Raw genomic sequence first — 6,206 nt, 5'->3', positions numbered from 1 at the left:
TGGTCAGTGTCAACTACACACCTGGGCCATGTTAAATTGCGGAGCTTTTGAGTTTTCGGGATACGGTGAGGCCGTGGCGCCACGGCGAATTTCGATGACTCGCCATGAAAATCTTATTGCCTCTCGTTCTGTCATACATTGTCCGACCTTGACCAAAGTGGACACATATGATAAGGCTCCACCCCTGAACATATTTCAACTGCCATATTTGACATCAGGGACAGCGCCACCTAGTGGGAACAGGAAATGTCATGTTTTACACTTTGGGGTACAGTATTGTAATGGGTGACATCTGCAGCCTCAAATTTCTCCAGGAAAGCCTTTAGGAGTTGCTCTTGGGTTACAGAGAAAACTGTGAGTTTTCGCTGAAGGGTGTGACCCCAGCAGCATGGCGAACATTGAGGTCTCGCCATGAAGAAACAAATTAGTGTAACTCAATGAAATCCAATCTGATCAGTACCAGATTTTACAGGGATGATGTCAGACCCGCCCTGAACAGATTGATATGCCCATTGTCAGGAATACGTAGAGCGCCACCTAGTGGCACCAGGAAATGTCATGTCTTTCATTTTCTTCTACTGATTTTCACAGGTTCATCGTGGCCACCTCAAAAGCGGTGAGTATCACCATCAGTCCCTCATGATGCTTCAGTGAGTAAATTGTGACTTTAAACTGAACGGCGCACCCTGGTGGCAACGCGGTTCACCATGAAATACGAAGTGGCTTTTGAGGGGCTTGGAAATTTTAAAAACTCTTGGAATTTGGCCCAAACCTCCAATGTGATGAGGGCTTTGTTGTTACGTGATCATTTTCCTTGAATAGTGCAAAATGGCTCCACAGCGCCCCCTACAAAGTTTCAAAACATCAGCCCCTGCTCTGTGTTTTATTTATAAGTCTGAAACCTGGTAAGCTTATGGAGGATATCAAGAAGTACAAAAAAGTCTCTTGGAGCAATATCCCAAATCAAACAGGAAGTCAGCCATTTTAAAATTAAGGTGTAATTTTAGCCACTTTTTCGCCTCTTTTCAGGCCTCATACTTTGACGAACTCCTCCAAGGGATTTCATCAGATTAACCCGATCTCCTGTGTGTGGAATCTAAAGACCTTTGTGATGTTAAATTGCGAAGCTTTTTACGTTCAGGGAAACCGGGTGGCCATGGCGGCACATGGAGTTTCAATCCCTCGCCAAAAAGCAGTAATCTGCTGTCACTCAAAAACACAATGTCCAATCTCTCCCAAAGTTCGCAGGCGTGATGAGACTCAAGGTCGGAAATGTTTGTTATCCCATTTGTCAGTAATGGTTAGAGCGCCACCTAGTGGGACGACTATAATAATGGTTGAATGAGATGAAATTTTAGCTGGTGGTTAAATGCATGAATTCCATCAATGTGACATCAGATCGGAAGCGCTGGTTTTAGGTGTTGGGCTTGGCTCGACGCGCCGGGGTGCGAGGGCCCTCATATCGCTGCTTGCAGCTTTAATCATTATTATTATTATTATTAGGGCCCGAGCACTGAGAGTGCGAAGGCCCTATTGTATCTGCTCCGTTTATTATTATTAGGGCCAGAGCACCGAGAGTGCGAAGGCCCTATTGTATCTGCTCCGTTTCTTATTATTATTATTATTAGGGCCCGAGCACCGAGAGTGCGAAGGCCCTATTGTATCTGCTCCGTTTCTTATTATTAGGGCCCGAGCACAAAAGTGCGAAGGCCCTATTGTATCTGCTCTGTTTCTTATTATTATTAGGGCCCGAGCACAAAAGTGCGAAGGCCCTATTGTATCTGCTCTGTTTCTTCTTCTTCTTCTTCTTCTTCTTCTTCTTCTTATTATTATTATTTCGGCAAATGAATCGGCCTTTTGAGGGCCTAAACATGCTCGAAAACTCATGAAATTTTGCAGACGCGTCAGGTCTGGTGAAAATTTACGTATTTTAATGTCCGTAAACATGTCCAGGGAAAATTGGCTCAGTAGCGCCACCTAGAAAAATGAGAAACGCGAGCCCCCGAGATGGGTATGACCTACATGTATAAAACTCGGAACACATATCTAACGTTCGGAGACGCACATAAAAGTCTATTATGGCCATGTCCTAAACCCAACAGGAAGTCCGCCATTTGGAAGTGAAGGTGACATTTTGGCTCTAATTTTGCCATTTCCATGCCTCGAACTTTTGCGAACTCCTCATTGGAATTTCATCGTACAAGCTTCATATTTGGTCAGTGTCAACTACACACCTGGGCCATGTTAAATTGCGGAGCTTTTGAGTTTTCGGGTTACTGTGAGGCCGTGGCGCCACGGCGAATTTCGATGACTCGCCATGAAAATCTTATTGCCTCTCGTTCTGTCATACATTGTCCGACCTTGACCAAAGTGGACACATATGATAAGGCTCCACCCCTGAACATATTTCAACTGCCATATTTGACATCAGGGACAGCGCCACCTAGTGGGAACAGGAAATGTCATGTTTTACACTTTGGGGTACAGTATTGTAATGGGTGACATCTGCAGCCTCAAATTTCTCCAGGAAAGCCTTAAGGAGTTGGCCTTGGGTTACAGAGAAAACTGTGAGTTTTCGCTGAAGGGTGTGACCCCAGCAGCATGGCGAACATTGAGGTCTCGCCATGAAGAAACAAATTAGTGTAACTCAATGAAATCCAATCTGATCAGTACCAGATTTTACAGGGATGATGTCAGACCCGCCCTGAACAGATTGATATGCCCATTGTCAGGAATACGTAGAGCGCCACCTAGTGGCACCAGGAAATGTCATGTCTTTCATTTGTTGTACTGATTTTCACAGGTTCATCGTGGCCACCTCAAAAGCGGTGAATATCACCATCAGTCCCTGTTGATGCTTCAGTGAGAAAATTGTGACTATAAACTGAACGGCGCACCCTGGTGGCAACGCAGTTCACCATGAAAGATGAAGTGGCTTTTGAGGGGCTTGAAAAGTTTAAAAAGTCTTGAAATTTGGCGCACACCTCTAATGTGATGAGGGATTTCTTTTTATATGTTCCTTTTCCTTGAACAGCGCAAAATGGCTCCACAGCGCCCCCTACAAAATTTCAAAACAACAGCCCCTGCTCTGTGTTTTATGTATGAGTTTGAAACCTGGCAAGCTTATTGGAGATATCAAGATGTACAAAAAAGTCTCTTGGAGCAATATCTCAAATCCAACAGGAAGTCAGCCATTTTAAAATTAATGTGTAAATTTGGCGACATTTTCCCCTCTTTTCAGGCCTCATACTTTGACGAACTCCTCCAAGGGATTTCATTAGATTTACGCGATCTCCTGTGTGTGGAATCTAAAGACCTTTGTGATGTTAAATTGCGAAGCTTTTTACGTTCAGGGAAACGGGGTGGTCATGGCGGCACGTGGAGTTTCAATCACTCGCCAAAAAGCAGTAACCTGCTGTCGCTCAAAAACACAATGTCCAATCTCTCCCAAAGGTCGCAGGCGTGATGAGACTCGAGCTCGGAAATGTTTGTTATGCCATTTGTCAGTAATGGTTAGAGCGCCACCTAGTGGGACGACTATAATAATGGTTGAATGAGATGAAATTTTAGCTGGTGGTTAAATGCATGAATTCCATCAATGTGACATCAGATCGGAAGCGCTGGTTTTAGGTGTTGGGCTTGGCTCGACGCGCCGGGGGTGCGAGGGCCCTCATATCGCTGCTTGCAGCTTTAATTAGGGCCCGAGCACTGAGAGTGCGAAGGCCCTATTGTATCTGCTCTGTTTATTATTATTAGGGCCCGAGCACTGAGAGTGCGAAGGCCCTATTGTATCTGCTCTGTTTATTATTATTGTTATTATTATTATTATTATTATTATTATTATTTTTTACCGAAATGAATTGCCTTTTTGAGGGCTTTAACATGCTCAAAAACTCATGAAATTTTGCACACATGCCAGGTCTGGTGAAAAATTTTGTATTTTAATGGTTTTACATATGAGCACTGGGAAATGGCTCTAGAGCGCCACCTATGCCTTGTTAAATGCAGCCCTACGAACACATCGTTTGAGCTACATGTCTGAAATCTGGCACACATGTGTATCATGCCAAGACGGACAAAAAAGTCTGTGGGACCATTGACGCAAACCCAACAGGAAGTCCGCCATTTGGAAGTGAAGGTGACATTTTGGCTCTAATTTTGCCATTTCCATGCCTCGAACTTTTGCGAACTCCTCATTGGAATTTCATCGGACAAGCTTCATATTTGGTCAGTGTCAACTACACACCTGGGCCATGTTAAATTGCGGAGCTTTTGAGTTTTCGGGATACGGTGAGGCCGTGGCGCCACGGCGAATTTCGATGACTCGCCATGAAATCTTATTGCCTCTCGTTCTGTCATACATTGTCCGACCTTGACCAACGTGGACACATATGATAAGGCTCCACCCCTGAACATATTCAACTGCCATATTTGACATCAGGGACAGCGCCACCTAGTGGGAACAGGAAATGTCATGTTTTACACTTTGGGGTACAGTATTGTAATGGGTGACATCTGCAGCCTCAAATTTCTCCAGGAAAGCCTTAAGGAGTTGGTCTTGGGTTACAGAGAAAACTGTGAGTTTTCGCTGAAGGGTGTGACCCCAGCAGCATGGCGAACATTGAGGTCTCGCCATGAAGAAACAAATTAGTGTAACTCAATGAAATCCAATGTGATCAGTACCAGATTTTACAGGGATGATGTCAGACCCGCCCTGAACAGATTGATATGCCCATTGTCAGGAATACGTAGAGCGCCACCTAGTGGCACCAGGAAATGTCATGTCTTTCATTTGTTGTACTGATTTTCACAGGTTCATCGTGGCCACCTCAAAAGCGGTGAATATCACCATCAGTCCCTCTTGATGCTTCAGTGAGAAAATTGTGACTATAAACTGAACGGCGCACCCTGGTGGCAACGCAGTTCACCATGAAAGATGAAGTGGCTTTTGAGGGGCTTGAAAAGTTTAAAAAGTCTTGAAATTTGGCGCACACCTCTAATGTGATGAGGGATTTCTTTTTATATGTTCATTTTCCTTGAACAGCACAAAATGGCTCCACAGCGCCCCCTACAAAATTTCAAAACAACAGCCCCTGCTCTGTGTTTTATGTATGAGTTTGAAACCTGGCAAGCTTATTGGAGATATCAAGATGTACAAAAAGTCTCTTGGAGCAATATCCCAAATCCAACAGGAAGTCAGCCATTTTAAAATTAATGTGTAAATTTGGCGACATTTTCCCCTCTTTTCAGGCCTCATACTTTGACGAACTCCTCCAAGGGATTTCATTAGATTTACGCGATCTCCTGTGTGTGGAATCTAAAGACCTTTGTGATGTTAAATTGCAAAGCTTTTTACGTTCAGGGAAACGGGGTGGTCATGGCGGCACGTGGAGTTTCAATCACTTGCCAAAAGCAGTAACCTGCTGTCGCTCAAAAACACAATGTCCATCTCTCCCAAAGGTCGCAGGCGTGATGAGACTCGAGCTCGGAAATGTTTGTTATGCCATTTGTCAGTAATGGTTAGAGCGCCACCTAGTGGGACGACTATAATAATGGTTGAATGAGATGAAATTTTAGCTGGTGGTTAAATGCATGAATTCCATCAATGTGACATCAGATCGGAAGCGCTGGTTTTAGGTGTTGGGCTTGGCTCGACGTGCCGGGGTGCGAGGGCCCTCATATCGCTGCTTGCAGCTTTAATTATTATTATTATTATTATTATTTTTTACCGAAATGAATTGCCTTTTTGAGGGCTTTAACATGCTCAAAACTCATGAAATTTTCCACACATGCCAGGTCTGGTGAAAATTTTGTATTTTAATGGTTTTACATATGAGCACTGGGAAATGGCTCTGTAGCGCCACCTATGCCTTGTAAATGCAGCCCTACGAACACATCGTTTAGCTACATGTATGAAATTTGGCACACATGTGTATCATGCCAAGACGAACAAAAACTCAGTGGGACCATTGACGCAAACCCAACAGGAAGTCCGCCATTTGGAAGTGAAGGTGACATTTTGGCTCTAATTTTGCCATTTCCATGCCTCGAACTTTTGCGAACTCCTCATTGGAATTTCATCGTACAAGCTTCATATGTGGTCAGTCTCAACTACACACCTGGGCCATGTTAAATTGCGGAGCTTTGAGTTTTCGGGATACGGTGAGGCCGTGGCGCCACGGCGAATTTCGATGACTCGCCATGAA

The sequence above is a fragment of the Oreochromis niloticus genome, linkage group LG1 (genome assembly GCF_001858045.2).
Source record: "Oreochromis niloticus isolate F11D_XX linkage group LG1, O_niloticus_UMD_NMBU, whole genome shotgun sequence".
In the NCBI taxonomy this organism is placed as follows: Eukaryota; Metazoa; Chordata; class Actinopteri; order Cichliformes; family Cichlidae; genus Oreochromis; species Oreochromis niloticus.
The sequence above is the reverse complement of the archived record's forward strand: the minus strand, read 5'-3'. Positions refer to the sequence as shown.